The following is an 18,363-nucleotide window of genomic DNA, read 5'->3' on the forward strand; positions in this document are numbered from 1 at the left end:
TATAAATTACATCATGGATAATAACAAGTAGGTTGTCCAATTTCAAATAGGTTGGAAAAGATTTCAAAGAACATCCAATGGAACTTTCAAGTTTGGAAAATGAACTTCAAATACATATCAACTTATCAGACAAAAATATCATACTGATTTGGAGTAACTTTAAACATCTCTCCGTAAAATGATCTTGTGCTCTCACATCCATTTAAAACATGTCATCCCCTGAAAAACCATCAAATTGAATTTAACTTTCAAGTTTGGAAAGAAAGTTAAACATGCATGATTGTATATGCATTTTGTTATTACAAACAAATCCCATCTCACTTTTAATTAATAAACTTACTTTATAATAATAATAAAAAAAAGGTTAATATCACGTTGTTTTCATTTTTGTTAAAGATAATATTTAATTTTTTAGATTAAATAAGAAAAATAAAATAATTAAAGATAAAATTTAATCTCTTAAATTAAATAGAATTAAATAAAAATAACTAAAGGAAATATGTATTCTTACCAAAAAGCCTTAAATATTTATTTTTTTTATTAAATATGATATTTATTTTTTTATATTAAATAATAATAATAATGAAATAATTAAAGATAATATTTAATCTCATAAATTAAATAGAATATAATAAAAATAACTAAATGAAATATTTGTTCTTACCATAAAGCGTTAAATCGAGGCTATGTCCTTGCAGCTTCGCAAATAAACAGTCACTCCATTGATTAGGTGTAGACGCTGTGATTGAACCACAATGAGGATGAGGAAGCAGATGATATGGCGGTGGTGAAGGCATCACTGTATCTCTTCCCACTTCTAACTCTTCAAATGAATTTGATTTTCCTGCGATCACATGGACCCCACATTCTTTAATGATGTGCAATTTGTTATATGAAGAAATGTATAGTTCCAATTCGTCATCTGCATAGTAATCTTCCATTGCCATTTCACTTCTACTCATGTATCTTATCCATCCCGCAGTTCGTGGTGATCCATAACCTTCAAACAATTGAATACCGTTGCTTTTATTTCTTATAATAATAGTAATGTCAGTGTCCTTCTCAAGTGGTCGATAGACAACCCAAAGAACTAAGCCTAGGAAGACTGGAGGTATATGGAATGACAATGAGCATCCTTCTCCACTGTAGCTCATCCAATTTGGCATCTCACCAGGAAAGGGATGAATATGATACCGGTGACGACCGTTGCACATTGCTTGTATAAATATATTATCATTAAATCAAGAAATAAAAAATAAAACCAATCAGACTTTAAATATTTAATAAAAAATATTATTAAATATAATATTTATTTTTTAGATTAAATAAGAAAAATAAAAAATATTATTAAAGATGATATTTATTTTTTAAAATAAAATAATAATAATAATGATTATTGCATGTATACATATTGATTTTAAAGAATGCTGAGATTTTAGATATTAATCAATATATGTGCCAATTGTTTGTGTTTATTTTTTTGCAAGAGAGACTGAAAGAAAAAGTACCTCAACAACACTCTTCTGTAATTTATTTGGTGAATGACGGTGGTGAATCCAGTTATCATCAACACGAATATACCAGAAACTATTACTTAGAACTTCGATGCCCTGAATCTCTTCTAACGAATGACTTCCTTGTAGTCCTATATATAGTTCTTCTTCTTGCTCGATTGGTATTCTTAATCTTTTCAATGATTTGCAATGAGTTGCATCCAAAAAATCTAAACTTGAGGGAAGATCTGGGATTGATACAAGATATTTGCATGCCCGAACAGACAAGAACCATAGCTTGGGAAGGAAGCCGATCCCAGAAGGCAGGCTGGAGAATTTGTTTCCTTTTAGATCTAAAAATTCTAGAGCGGACAAACCACTAAAATCAACACAGTTAGTTGTGCGATCAGTCAAACCACCATTAGAAAGCTCAAGATGTTTCACTGATATCCATTCAATGAAAGATGCTGGCAGCCAACGTTTCCAATTCAAAACACCTGTTGAAATCAAAGAAGAACTTGGTGGAGTCGAACTGTATCTACACAATGATAACCTTCTGACATGATTTAATTGTCCAATTGAAGAGAGAAATTGCTCATTTTCAATCTCATCAGCTAGTAGCTCGGTTAAGGATTCCATATCACCCATGCATTCCGGTAATTTCTCAAGTTGTGAACACCCAGAAATATTCAGAGTTTCAAGAGACTTTAGATTGCCAATGCTTTCAGGGAGATTCTTCAACCTCCAACATCCCTCTAGATTCAAGAAAACGAGGCTCGTCAAATTTTCAATTGATTGATGCATCTCAACTAAACTCGAGCAACCTTTTAGAATTAGTTTCTCTAGACTTGAACTGTGCAAATCTGGTGTTTTAATAAGTTGCTGAGAATGACTGAGATCAATGATTTTAAGCTTGTCAAGAATCTGTTATAATAGAGAGAAAAATAATGAAAATTAATCATAGAAAGTCATAACGTGTAAATATAAATTACATACTGGAAACATTTTGGGGATTGTAGCATGTTTCGTACCTTTTTTCCCTTCCATAATTCTTTGAGGTTACTATACTGCATATCAAGAACAGCTAAATTGTCCAAGGTAAAATCAGATGGAAAACCTTTCAAAGGACATTCATGCCAACAAATCCACATCAACTCTTTAGAAAGTAGTTTGAAGGATCCGGTGAGATGTACTCCATTGATTTGGAGTAAATTTAAGCATTTCATTTCTGCAAATGATCCTGTGCCAAGTGATTTAGCTGTTGATGCTTTGACATCCAGTGCAAGACCCTCTACAACATCCGTACCCTAAAAAAAAACAATACAACTTTAATACAATTATTTGTAATAAGTTTGACTAGAAAATACGCTTGAGCTCTTACCTTCTGGTGGTCAAGTACATTCCATGCATCGTCTTTATTCCAAATTCTGGTCCTTTTTCCAGGATGCAAGGGAGACGCTTTACAAACGACCTCCCTTCCCATGTCTCGTAATAGATCATGCATGGCTACCATCTCTCCATATAACTGCCTTTCATCATGAAATTGAATCAGAGACCTTTCACGGAGAGTTTTCAAAACAACTTCTGGATTGAGACGGCAACGGGCTCCTAGCACTTTTGCGACGTATTCTTTCTCTATACCAATAAAGAAGCATGCAATATCAAGGAATGCTCTTTGTAGTTCACCATCAAGTGCCTGATAACTTATTAGAAGCTTTGCTTGAATATCGTTTTCTGGAATTCTGCTCAAGTTGTCAATTTTACTTTCCCATTCACCTCTGTTTATCCCGTACAGAAGAGCTCCTATAACCTGAAGAGCTAAAGGAAGTCCTCCACAGTAACCAACGGCTTTCTTCGAAAGCTCAATATAATCTTTTGCTGGCTTGGAGTCCTTAAAGGCATGCCTGCTGAAAAGCTGAAGGGACTCGTCTGGTTTCAATTCTTCGATCTGATATGTTTGATCTGCTTCACGAAGAAGATTTGAATCTCATGTTGTAATAATTACTCTACTTCTGGGACCAAACCAACTTCGATCTCCCATCAATGCATTTAGCTGGTCCAGATGAGCCAAATCATCAGCAACAACAAGAACTCTTTTGCGACGAAGTCGATCTTTGATCATAACCTTTCCTCTATCAACACAATCAAAGTTTGCAACATCCTGTTTTAAAATATCGCGAAGAAGTTGCTTTTGTAAAGGAACAAGACCATTGAATTGTTTTGATCTTTCATTGATATTCGAAAGAAAGCAGCTTCCCTTGAATCTATAGCAGAGTTGATTAAATACAACTTTTGCTATAGTTGTCTTTCCTATTCCTGGCATCCCATGTATGCCCACAATGCGTACATCATCTGTTGCAGTACTTAGAAAGTCAAAAATATTGCGAGCAAGCCGATCCATACCTACTAGTTGCTCAGGAACATCTAAGTACTTGGGTTCTAATTTATTCACCACATCCTTGATAATCTCTTTGATAAATTTTGCTTCATGCCTGCTCAAAGACAAAAGCCAGACATTGATAGCGAGTCAATTAAGCATTTTATTGTTTCACATTGAAAAATGTAAAGTATATTGACTTCATAAATTTGGAAAAAAGACATACCCATTTGCCATATTATTGAGACTCCATCCAGATAGGTTTCCGGCATCCTCAAGAGCTTTTCTCCACTCCTTCACCAACTTCTCTTCAAAACGCTCTTCATGTTTAACAAATGCTTCTGCAAAACTGCCATTCTGTTTTCTCACATATGAAGGATCAATGTCATAGAATATAGGAAGAACAATCTGACCGGTTTTCCTGTTTTTGCACTTAAGAATCTCTACAAGTTCATTTAGACACCATCTAGAAGAAGCATATCCTTTTGAGAAGACAACTATGGATATCTTTGATTCTTGAATCGTCCTGAGGAGATGATGGGAGATTTCTTCTCCTCTCGGAAGTTCATCATCATCTCGAAAAGTGTGGATTCCTGCTTGGACCAAGGCAGTATATAGATGATCTGTAAATGTCTTGCGAGTGTCTTCTCCTCTAAAACTCAAGAAGACATCATAGGCCCCTTCTGGTCTAGATCGAGAAGACTCCGGCTCTATCATGGCAGCTGCAGAAATCAAGGCACAGTCAATTTACCAATGGAGCAATATAACAAAGAGTTAGCTATGAAATTCCAAAGCTATGATATTGAAATGAGGTTAATTGTAATCTCTAAATAGGCTTACTGAGGTCAGCTTTTCTTCTCTTTCGCGAGGATGAATCGATTTCTTCATCTTTGGATTGCTTGCGTTTTTCTTTCTGCATTTCTAAATTAAATAGAATGATATAGGATGAACTGGTCAATGATTATCTATCTGAACGTAAGGCTTTCAAGTTATCGTTACGAACAAGAAGCAAAGAAGAGTACGTTAAATATAACAAAGAGTTAGCTATGAAATGGCAGCAATGGGACAGAGAAGTCAGCTGCAGAGTAAAGCAAGGATATGGAATACTGAAATTTCCAGTCAATGCAGCAATAGTAGAGTCAACACTAATCAAATAATATATTCAAATAAAATCAGCCATGTCAGGACCCCAAACAGTCCCTACGTTAACAATTCATCCAAAAGAGTTATACGATATCCAAAAGATTTTGATTCAATATTACACGTTCCTTGTAATAAAATCAAAGGATGCATCGTACATTTATTAAAACCATAATATGTTTAAATGTAATTGAAAAACCTTAATTTAGTCTCAAAATAATAAATACTTTATTCAGTTACTTTTATTTAGTTTACAAATTCTATTTTTTTTCTATTCAGTACTATTAAACTTTTATATTTTTTTATTTAAAAAGAATTATTTTTATATTTTATTTCTTACTCAATATTATCAAGCTTTTCAACTTTTTCAATTTAAAAAATAATAATTTCTCTATTTAGTTGTTTCTATTTTGTTATATATATAAACTTTAGTAATAGTCTTTGATATTTGATTATTTAATAAAGAGATTCCTATAAGAGATTTTCTACTTGTTTTTTGTGTTTTAAAAACGTTTTTTTAAAAATTTAATTTAATTTTTATTTTTTATTTTAAATTAATATTTTTTTAGTGTTTTTAAATTATTTTGATGTGTTGATATCAAAAATAAATTTTAAAACTAAAAAAAATATTATTTTAATACATTTCTAAATAAAACACATTTTAAAAATTAAGCATAATTACACTATCAAATACTTTTCTTAAGCTCTTTTTATAGAAGGAATACTCTCTTTTGCAAATTTTTTAAGCGTGTATTGATAAATATTGACCTAGAATTTACCTATTGGTAATTTCATGGTAGGTGCAGATTAAGAATAGTTAAAAGCATGTGTATCGCTTAGAAAGTATGTTTCCTTGCAAATTATTAGCAATGCAATAATTGTCAAAGAATAAATTATTGAGCTGGAATTTAGAGTGGTAACTTTCGTAGTGATTGCTGGTATTGGAGTCTGAGTGTTCTTTGGAGTATGGTTGAATTGATAATGTGAAAAAAAAATTTATATAGTTTTGATGTAATAATATTAAAAATAAATTTTAAAAATAATAAAAAAAATATTTTAATATATTTTAAAACACAATATTTACCATTAAACGATGATAGCTATGCCAAAAACTTTGTGCTATTTTTCACATCAACAAATTAGATTATATAATTACCTAACAAATAATAAAATGAATACCCTTGAACTCTTTTTATTATTATTATTATTTTACTTTTATAGCCTAAATTAATACCCAATTACTTTTTTATGAAGAAAAATTAATTTATATTATTGTTAACATAATTTTTCAAATTAAAGCATTTTTAATTAAAACCTACACAATTACGCATTGAAATTTACTTATCCGTAATTCCGTGGTTGGCGCAGATGTTACTTAAAGTTTCCATGATAAAAAGAAAATAAAAGGAAATTGAGAAAGTTTCTTGCAAATTATTAGCAAAGCAATAATTGTCAAAGAGCAAGCAATAATCACTAAAATAAATTATTTAGCTGTAATTTAGAGTAGTAATTTCGTGGTGGTTGCTGAGGAAGCATGGGTGTGTTTTGGAGTCTAGTAAAATTATATTTTTAAAAGATTTTGAAATTTTTTATTGTTTTAAATTATTATTATTATTTATTGTTCTAATATATGATATTAAAATATTTTTTTTATAAAAAGTAATATTTTAATACATTTCAAAAATATTTTGAAATATAATATCTATTCCACTCTCAAATTAAATTGTATATATCTTGTTTTATAGCATCTAATAGTTTTTTTTTTTTTTTTTTTTACGACTAAAGCAGTGTGAAACGTTGAAGAAGGTGTAAATTAAAATCATGTTACTTCTAAGATCGAAAAAATAGCATCTAATGGTATATATCTTGTTGCTTTTAATAAATTCAAATGATGTACAGTACATCCATTAAAATCATTTTTCTTCCTGCAGAGTGCAGATCCTCTGCAAAGTTTCCACAAAAACTGGGTCCACGTGTTACTGATACCAAACTCTTCCAAGCTATTGTTGACCAATGTACCGAAAACACAAAAAAGAAAAAATCAAACACAGATTTTGCTTCAACTCCATTATTGTTTTTTCTTGAACCGTTTAACTGTAACAATTTATTAAAACAGTGTAAAGCGTTGAAAACATGGGTATCATGAAGTGACATAAAGTTTTGTGTTTGTAATAAGAGGATGTTAATAATTAGTGATATATGTCATAATTTAATTCTTTACCTTTCATTTTTATAAAACAAAAAAAATTATGTTTTTTTCAATAAATTTACTTATAGTTATTGAACCCAACCTAAAATTGACCCGACTAAAAAGCAGAGTCTCGAGTTACATGGAATGCAATCCAAAAAAATAAAATGGATTTAATTTTTAATATTTCTCAAGCTCGTATTGGTAAATATTGAGCTGGAATTTATGTATTGGTAATTTCATGGTAGGTGCAGATTGACAAAATTATTGAGGTCGCTACAGATAAAAAAAGATTTTGCTTCAAAACACCTTTCTGTCAATGGCCATATGTCTTGAGACTCATATGTGTCAGGTTAGCTGGAGAGTAAAGCAAGGATATTGAAATGAGGTTAATTGTATTATTCTTTATATAGGATAAAAGGATATGCTTTTTATTCATTTGCCGGCCGAGAAAGCACCACGAAACTAGGAATTTCTAGTGCTAATTTTGATGTAAATTTCCACAAACCTATTTTCATAGCCTGGCTTCTTCTTTTTTCCAAAAAAAGACTGTGATTAGGCGTGTCAAAAATTATGACTTCCCAGCAATACTTCACAGATATTCTGATACCATGTTAATTCCATAATATATATATAGATGTACCAAAAGATTTCTTTTTATCTTGTTTTCCATAATATTTATATAGTGGCGAAAGTGGGGGTAGGTTGTGGAGAACGTGCATTAGTGCTTGCTTTTTCACTGAGTAAGCCATGTAAAGAAGGGAAAGGGAACAAGAAAGATGGGGTGGGGATTGTTTCCTTTTGCTTTTTTTTTTTTTTTTTTTTATTTCTCTCTCTATATTGGATGTTTGAAAAACTTTATGACAAGAAAGGGAATGTCTTTTAGCGTTCCTTTCGTGGGATCTGATGAGCTGGAGGATACTGTCCTCACTGGTTGTTTCCTTTTGCTCCTTTTAATTTCTCTCTCAATATTGGAAGTTTGAAAAACTTTATGACAATAAACACTGCACACTTGGAATGTCTTTTCCAAGGAGGCGAAGGGATCTTTCAACAATAAGAGAAATGAGAACAATAACAGGGCAAACCGCTGCCATAATGTAAGGATGGCAACGTATAAAATGAAGGAAGAGTTAATTTATTTTACTTTTTAATGGAAATAATCATTTTATTCTTGATTTGTTTTTATTTGATGGTTTTTTTATTAGCACTATCAAGCTTTGTTCATCATAAAATTTTAATTATATTTTATTCAATATATTTTAAGATTCCTTGTAAAATTTCAGTTCAATCTAATTATTGGATTGAAAAATTAAGTCCAATAACATAAAACTGGCTAAATTATAATTTTTCATTAAATTTCTGAATTTCTCAAAATATTCTAAAATTTTAACTCAAGTTAAAATATTATATTAGAAGGCTCTACGTAAATTTTAAATTTTTTTACTAACTCAATCAAGAATTACAATTTTTTTTACATAAAACTAGTCAAAAAATATTAATAAAATCTTAATCTAGATTATAGCACGCCCAAGCCTTTTAATATGTCTCCGCCCTTGCACTGAGGTCGTCCCTCATCCTGCCATAATGCTGTTATGTTAATGTTTTTTTTTTTTTTTGGTAACCGAGGTGTCCGGGTCAGCTTGCGCGTACCACAACTAATCCTCGGGCTCACTGAACATCCTGCAAGCCCAGTGAGCATGTAAGGCACCGCGGGGGTGACAGGCGTACACATAGAGAATCGAACCCAGGATGGGGGCGGAACAAGTCACACGATTGACCACATCAGCTCCAGTGTTGTTATGTTAATGTATTACTCCTGCTGCTGGTGGTATTCTTCAAATCTTCTTTCTTGAATTGGCTTAGCTTGGATGCATACAACAATGAGATGGGATCAGCGGAAGATCTGCAAGCTAAACTTTATGTTTAAGAAAAAATATCTTTTTAAAAATTATTTTAATATTAATATATTAAAATGATTTAAAAAAATTATTTTAAAATAAAAAATAAAATTTATTTTTTTATTTTTAAAAAAATTATTTTTAAAATGAAAAAATAAATGATATTTACATTAATTTTTTTTTGCAGTTGTTATTTTTAGTATGGTCTCCGTCACGCGTAAACTAAAACAAAACCTAATCAGCGATGAGGAGGTTTTCGGGCTACCAAATTTGGAAACGGAAAGAAAAAACTTTATTTATTTATTTTGGTTCTTAAAAACATAGTAAACAAGTATTAAGTAATTAACTGTCAATTTCTTTTTTGAAAACAAAAACCAGTTTTTATATATATATATATATATATATATATATATTAACATATTAAAAATCATTAAAAAAAGTAGGGAAAGAGAGAGAAGACCCGCTTGTCCTCTCTTTCTCACTCATACTGATTGAAAAATCAAATGGGGCGTTTGCTTTTTTACATCGATCGAGGAAGCCATGTAAAGAAAGGAAAGGGCACAAGAAAGATGGGGTGGGGGTTGTTTCCTTTTGCTCTTTTTATTTTTATTTCTTTTTTTTATATTGAAAGTTTGAAAAAACTTAATGAAAATAATACACGAAAAGTACTTTTTGATAGCTCTTCAAAATTTTATGACAAGAAAGGGAATGTCTTTTTGCGTTCCTTTCGTAGTGAAAACATTTTTATTAAAGCGATCCATCGCGACGGGTTCACCATTCTTCACTAAGTGCTATTATATTGTAAATATTGAGCAGCAATCAAATTCTTTAGCCACATGTTAATCGATATTGAGCTGGAATTTAGAGTGGTAATTTTGAGGTTGTTGCTGATGATGTATAATTAAAAATTAAATTAAATTTTTTTAGAAGTAATTATAATGTAATGGAAAGACTGTGGACTGCAACATGTTGTTGATATCAAGCTTCTCTTGTGTTGTTTGTCGATATTTGGGATATTTTTTTCCGTTTCTATTTTTCACTTTTATCTATATTTTTCGCATCTGAAACGTTTTTTTCTTGATGCGCTGCGCGCATGCCAAGAAAATGAGAAGATACAAAAGGAAAAGAAGAGAAATTCTTGAAGTTTGGGACTTTAGTGCTCGTCTACGAAAGTTGAAAATCATATTCCAGGTTTATCACCAGGAAATTTCCTGTGTAAATTACTTGAAATTTCTAGTTAAATTTACTGTCAATGCAAGGCAGTAATAGCAGAGTTAACCTATAAATGGACTAATCAAATAATATATTCAAATCAAATAAGCCAAGTCAGGGACCCAAAACAACCCCTATGTTAATAATCATTCAAAAAAGTTATACAATATTTTTATTATTTGGTTCATGGAAAATTTTTTAATTATATATTAAAAACCTAGCATTATGTACGTAATTCTAATACTATATTTTGAATAATTTTAGGGAAGAAATTATAATATAATTGTAATTAAGTTTTTAGAAATTTTACAAAGAGATTAATAATAAAATTTATATATATATAAAATAAGCCATTATTCAATACTGATGATCAATAATAAAGATAAATGATTAATAATAAATTTTGTATAATTTGCAGGGGATTTTTTTTATTCTCGTTAATTAATCCCTGATCGAGAAAAGCCTCAACAAACCTTATTTTATTATTTTGAATTGACTAAAAATGTTCATTATCTTTCTTGCAACTTTCGTGGTGGTTGCAACAATTGGGTCCCACACGTTAACATTTTTGAGGTCGAACAGGTTACTTCTAAAAGCCTAAAACAGATTGCTCGCAAGTGCTTTCAGAAACATTCAAGATCAAGCCATGGCTATCGATAACACCATTTCTCAAGCGTGTACTGGAATTTGGTCCACGCGTTAATATTATTGTTCTGTCTTGAACAGTTCTTCTCTATTTATTCTTTTTAGTTTGTTTTTCATTTTAAAAATATTTTTTAAAATGATTAATTTTTTTTCTTTAAATTAATATTTTTTGGGTGTATTTATATCATTTTGATATAATAATATAAAAATAATTTTTAAAAAAATATAAAAAAATATTATTTTAATATATTTTCAAAAAATCAAATACTTTAAAAAGCAATATTAACCACATTCTTAATCATGCTTAAAGCAAAGTAAAACATGCTATTATTTATTAACTTGGGTCCTTTCTTGTGTTATTATTTATTAACTTTATTGTGAGGTATTTTACCAGGCACAAAGGAGTCCTTAACTTTAGAATTTATGCAAAACAGTTAAACTGTACTTTTTTTAATTTTTAAAATATTAAAAACAATATTCGACTATTATTCTATGAAACTTCAAGAATATGTAAAAGTTATTCTATTATTAACATTTGAATGTTACTGTTGTCTTGATGGATTTTTTAGTAATAGTATTTTAAAATACAGAGTTTGTCTTAATTACCCGAATAATAAACCCAAATTTCTATTGAAGATGAGAAATTAATGTTGATTAAATTTCTATTTTATTTTTTTATTTAATATTATAGGCTTTTCTAGTTTTTCTATTTTAAAAAAATAATTTTTCTATATATATAAACTGTAGAAATAGTATTTGGAAATAGACTTTGATATTTGATGATTTTAGTATAATAAGCTCATGCCACAAACATTTCCTATCCTCCAAATTACAATGTGTTATTTAAGTTATTTCAAAAGGTTTTTATTTAGTATCCATATGATACCTGAAATACCCATGGCTTCTTTTTCCTCACATGACTCGCAATGGTTTGGTATTACATTTCAAAAATATTTTTGAATTTATTTTGAATTTTTGAATTTATTTTGTTTTAAATTAATATGTTTTTGATGTTTTCAGATCATTTTAATGTGCTGATATCAAAAATAATTTTTTAAAAATAATTTTTTTTATTTTAATGTGTTTTGAAATGAAAAACACTTTGAAAAACAACCACAATCACACTAAACAACCACAATCACACTCCCAAACACGCTAAGATATGCTGTGATAAGCGGACATTTGATGCCATAATCTCTGAATCAATGGAGGAGACACTGATATCATCATCTAACCCTTCAAAAACTCATTACTTTAACCTTAATTTCTTTGTAAAATTTGTAGAAGTGCTTGTAGCATTATCAATTCCAATCAAACGGCCATAACGAGGTCCAGAAAGATAGAGATAAACCAAAGAGATCAACCCAGCAAAAGCTATCAACAACAATAGATTTATTATTATTTTTTTTTGAAAGGAGCTGATATAATTAATCAGAACATGAGTTTGTTCTGCCACCACATGAAAACCTAACATAACATCACACAGAAAGATAAACTGAAAACAATAAGCTGTCTAAACTGGAGGTTCCCAAGCTCCAGGAAAGCTATGAACATCGGAGTCTGCTACGAAGAATGCAAGAACAAGACAAAGAGCAGACAAAGCTCGGATCACCTCTGCTGAGATCTTACTGCTTGAGATGGCAGAACAAACTAAGCAATAGCTTTATAGCGCCAGTAAGGATGAAAGAAGTGTTTATTAACCAAACCTTAATAAAAAAAAAAAACTTTATAGCGCCAATATAGGTGAAGAAAAGAGAAAAAAAAGCTACCTAAAAACAAAAACTAAAGCATTTTTATCTTCTTTTTTTCAAATTTCTGCCCTCTTTTTTTTTTTTAACTTGCTTTTTCTCACAAAGGAAAAAAGTGTTTCTACAGCAAAACAAAAATTTAGTCCAATTGATCAGGCCTACTTATTTCTACAGCAGTCTAAGCTAAAGGCATAATAAGCAGGCCTCTTTGCTACTAGGCTTAGTTTTGCAAACGAATACATGTCATGCCTCATGACTAGTTTCTTAACGAGTATCAAACAGTTAATCGAGACCAAACATATTTATTATTTTATAGATTAACACTTACTCTTAACACATAGAGGATGGTCAATCTAAAATTTGATTAAAGGACTTACTTTCTGTATACGAAAATTAATCCATAAATATTACTTTGTTATAATAAAAGGAGAAAAAAATAGCTACAATAGAATCCCTAATCTCAATAAAAACCTAAGAGGGTGGAGGCCTTTTCTAATTAATATAGATAAGCAAAGTGACAGTGCAAACAGTATACAACATTTGTTTCAAGTCCTAGCCCAGATTTTGCTAAAATTAATTTAGTAGGCTCTAGCAAGCTGAGTTTAACCCAGACCTGTACCACTTGTGCTCGTAGATCACCAAGCTCAATTATTGTCCTTTTTGGGTAATTTAGAGGGCCAAAGGTTCTAGGACAAAATATTGCATAGCATAAAATATAGTGGTTGCAACTTGCAAGTATAATCCACCTAAAATAGAATGCAAAGTCCTTCAGGAGCTAATTAAAACTGATCATTATTTTACCTTCTAGTTAGCCCTTTTAATATATTGAGAGACTCTAGCATACGGTTTCCAAATAAACGAAACACATTTAAATACATAATATAATTAATTTTAAATTTAAATGACAACAATAAAAATTGATAATAAATCATCAAATATTTATCAAAAAATATTTTAAAAATTGTTATTTACAACCAGTGGCTAAACTATAATTGTTTTTTAGAATTTATGACAAAATCATATTTTCCATAATTTCAATACGATTATTTCTATACAATTCTTCAATATTTACCTATTATGTTTAAAATATTCAAATTTCTTAAGGTATTTACTCATTACATCAAAATATATCAATTAATCAAAGCTTCACACCAACCCATCCCCTGTTAAAATAAATTCATCCTCGAATTTAATTAGAAAACTTGTTAGCTTGATTGAAATGAAGAAATAGTACCTCAACAAAGATGATATTTAAATATAGCTTGATTATTAAATATAATATTTATTTTTTAGATTCAATAAGAAAAATAAAAAATATTATTAAAGATGATATTTATTTTTTAAAATAAAATAATAATAATAATGATTATTGCCTGTATACATATTGATTTTAAAGAATGCTAAGATTTTAGACATTAATCAATATATGTGCCAATTGTTTGTGTTTATTTTTTGCAAGAGAGACTGAAAGAAAAAGTACCTCAACAACACTCTTCTGTAATTTATTTGATGAATGACGGCGGTAAATCTGGTTATCATCAACACAAATACACCAGAAACTATTATTTAGACCGTCAATGCCCTGAATCTCTTCTAACGAATGACTTTCCCATAGATTTATATATATATATATATATATATATATATATATATATCTTTTTTTGACTTGATTGGTATTTCTTACTCTTTCCAATGATTTGCAACGAGCTGCACCCAAAAAGTCTAAACTTGAGGGAAGATCTGGGATTGATACAAGATATTTGCATGCCCCAACAGACAAGAACGATAGCTTGGGAAGGAAGCCGATCCCAGAAGGCAGGCTGGAGAAATTTGTTTCCTTCTAGATCTAAAAATTCTAGAGCGGACAAACCACTAAAATCAACACAGTTAGTTGTGCGATCAGTCAAACCACCATTAGAAAGCTCAAGACGTTTCACTGATATCCATTCAATGAAAGATGCTGGCAGCCAACGTTTCCAATTCAAAACACCTGTTGAAATCAAAGAAGAACTTGGTGGAGTCGAACTGTATCCACACAATGATAACCTTTTGACATGCTTTAATTATCCAATTGAAGAGAGAAATTGCTCATTTTCAATCCCATCAGCTAGTAGCTCGGTTAAGGATTCCATATCACCCATGCGTTCCGGTAATTTCTCAAGTTGTGAACACCCAGAAATATTCAGAGTTTCAAGAGACTTTAGATTGCCAATGCTTTCAGGGAGATTCTTCAACCTCCAACATCCCTCTAGATTCAAGAAAACGACGCTCGTCAAATTTTCAATTGATTGATGCATCTCAACTAAACTCGAGCAACCTTTTAGAATTAGTTTCTCTAGACTTGAACTGTGCAAATCTGGTGCTTTAATAAGTTGCTGAGAATGACTGAGATCAAGAATTTTAAACTTGTCAAGAATCTGTTATAATAGAGAGAAAAATAGTGAAAATTAATCATAGAAAGTCATAACGTGTAAATATAAATTACATACTGGAAAAATTTTGAGGATTGTAGCATGTTTCGTACCTTTTTTCCTTTCCATAGTTCTTTGAGGTACTGTACTGCATATCAAGAACAGCTAGATTGTCCAAGGTAAAATCAGATGGAAAATATTTCAAAGGACATTCATGCCAACAAATCCACATCAACTCTTTAGAAAGTAGTTTGAAGGATCCGGTGAGATGTACTCCATTGATTTGGACTAAATTTAAGCATTTCATTTCTGCAAATGATCCTGCGCCAAGTGATTTAGCTTCTGATGCTCTGACATCCAGTGCAAGACCCTCTACAACATCCGTACCCTAATAAAATATATTTTTTGTTAGGACAGTTTAAAATAATTGATTTCTAATTCAGTGTAGGAATATTTAAAGAGATATGATATATGCGAGAAGAAGAAAATCGAAGTAGATAATAACCTGTTAATAGAGCTTGTGAGGATGTAATTGAAAAAAATAAAGTTTGGTGACCGAAATAAAAATAGATAAAGATCCCAAGGACCAAGAAATAAAACATTGGCTATGAGCAGTGACATGAACATGTCAGGAAAGCGACAGAGGAGGTATGAAAGATTTGTTTTAAGTTTCGTTTGTAATGTAGTGGTAAGAGCATCTCCAATCGGAGAGGCAAACGAAGAGGTAAAATTAAAAAGATATCTTTTTAGCTATTATTTCTTTAATTAAGTATTTCAATTCAGCAACCAATAAGAAAGTCAAAATGACTCTTTAAGTTGAGAGGAGCTATTTCTACATGTTTATGTAGAAATAGCAAAAAATAAAAGTAATGTTGCCAATGGTTATTTTTATAGCCATTGGTCAACAATATATTTTTTTCTTTAAAAGCAAGGAGATAAACTTGTTCTTGTTTTAAATTTTTTCAAAGCATGAATTTTTTTTTTAAAAAATTGAAAATCAAAATTTAAAATATAATGGTTTTTTCAAAGTTTGAATTTAAATTTACTTTTAAAAAATTAAATTTTTAATAGTAACATATAAAACTGAAAATTAAAAATATTAATATAAATAAATTTTAAGTTTAATTTTAAATTATATCTTTTAACTTTCATATTATTTCATTAAATTTTATATTATTTTTATAAATTACTCATATTAATTATATAATTAATAACATCATAATTATATTATATATAAAATATCTAAATTAGTTACATAATTATATAAAAATGAATTTAACATGAAATATATCAAAATATAAATGGCTTTCTAAATAATGTTTTACCATTAAAATGTATATAATTAAAAAAGCTATATTTATACTATTTAAAAAGTCATTTTATTAATTTAATTTTTTAATTTTGCTTTTTGCATTGAAGATGCTAGGAGGCAACACGTTGTTGATGCCTAAGCTGAATTAGGTTCATTTTTAACATAATCAATGTGGCAGTGTGAACGCTAACTTTTATTTGTTTCTTTTTGCCAAAGTCTAAGATAGAAAGCTCTCATCTCAATAAGTTCCCACTTTCACATTCAATAAATGTAACACAGTGGAAGACTTGAAAATTACTTGTTTTTGTGATGTAAGAGTACTTAAAAAAAAAATTAAAAAATATATATATTTTTTTTTTCCAGTCAAGGAATTTTATCAAACACTTTGCCAAAATAATTAAAAAACTTTTATTTGTTTCTTTTTGCCAGAGTCATTACCAACCCACGTATTTAATGATTTGTTGCTTTGAATTCAATTCCTTTTTGCTGGAATGAGCTGTAGTGGCGAAATTGGGGTTCGTTTGTGGAGAACGTGCATTAGTGGGACCTTCATGCTTTCATAGATAGAAACAAACTTTTACCTCTCTCTCATTCTCACTCTCGTACTTAGATAGAAACAAACTTTTACCTCTCTCTCATTCTCACTCTCGTACTCAAGATGCCTTTGTTTAGGTTTAGTTTTTGTGTTTGTGGTGTAAAAAATATAGTTAGTTATTTGTAATATATTAAATTGTATTTTATATTGTGGGATTTATTAAAAAATTAAGTTTGAAATGCAGTTTTTTGTAAAGTAGTTTTTATATATATTTTTTAACTCAGTTCAGTAAAATTCTATTTATTTTTATGTTTTAAAAGCATTTTTTAAAAATTTTGAAAATTAAATTAGAGATAATATAATAATATAAGGATTAAATACTATTTTTTAAGATTTCAAGGAATGATGTAACATAGCAACAAAAACCAACTAGATTTAAAACACTATAGACCATGAACATATGCATTTGTGGTTTTTATTATAGTTATTAAACCCGATCTAAGAGTTGATCCGGCCAAGAGACCGGGTGACGGGTTACAAGAATCTATAACCCGAGTCGTAGATTTGATAGGTTATTCTATAATGTTTGTGTCGATCCAATATTTTATTTTTAGAATATTGTTTTACAAAGTATGTTTGATTAAATTTTTTTTAATCATTTAGTTTATTTTAAATTTTTCTTCGCAATGTATTTTTTTGTTTATGAGATTGATTTTTTTGAAATTCTATTTTTAAATGATTATCATTAGTGTGGTAAGGCCATGAAATTTAAGTTTGATTAAATATGTTGTTAATGTCTTTTAAAAAAAGAGAGGCAATACCTAAAAATTCTTAAAACATTTTGTTTATTTTGAATTGGTATTTATGATATTAGTTTTTTAGCTTTTTTAGGATTAAAATAATAAGAAGATGAAATGGATGTAAAAGATTAAATCATAGATGAATATGAAAACATAAGGATTAAATACTATTTTCTAAGACTACAAAGAAAAATTAATTATTTTCTAAATTAGATTATTGTCATAGCTCTAGGTTTGAACTATGCAAGTTTGGTGTTTTAAGAATGTTTATGTTTTTTCTTTATTTAATAATAGTCCAAGATTTATTATTAATTGGTGTTAGTGCCATAAAACTAATGACAAACTAGCTAGAAAAACAAAAGTTGTATATATAAGAAAAGAAAAGCCAAAAAGTACTAAAAACCATGCAATAATGCATAGCAAGATCTTATAGCCAAAACTAACAAGACTTTACTTAATAGACTAATTAAAGATGTTTTTCAAAAAATTCTATGTATGGGCAGTTTTCATCAATTATTTTGAATCTTAACATTAAACGATGAAAAACCAACTCAAATGCTATCTCAACCAATAATCTCTTCTTAGAAAACCAATTTTTTCTAAC

At 29.4% G+C, this 18,363-nt stretch overlaps 1 pseudogene; it reads right to left on the minus strand.

Annotated features, from left to right (window-relative positions):
- Nucleotides 1-641: 641 nt before the first annotated feature.
- LOC118051547 (TMV resistance protein N-like) lies at nucleotides 642-5,031 on the minus strand (annotated as a pseudogene).
- Nucleotides 5,032-18,363: the final 13,332 nt, after the last annotated feature.

The sequence above is a fragment of the Populus alba genome, chromosome 19 (genome assembly GCF_005239225.2).
Source record: "Populus alba chromosome 19, ASM523922v2, whole genome shotgun sequence".
In the NCBI taxonomy this organism is placed as follows: Eukaryota; Viridiplantae; Streptophyta; class Magnoliopsida; order Malpighiales; family Salicaceae; genus Populus; species Populus alba.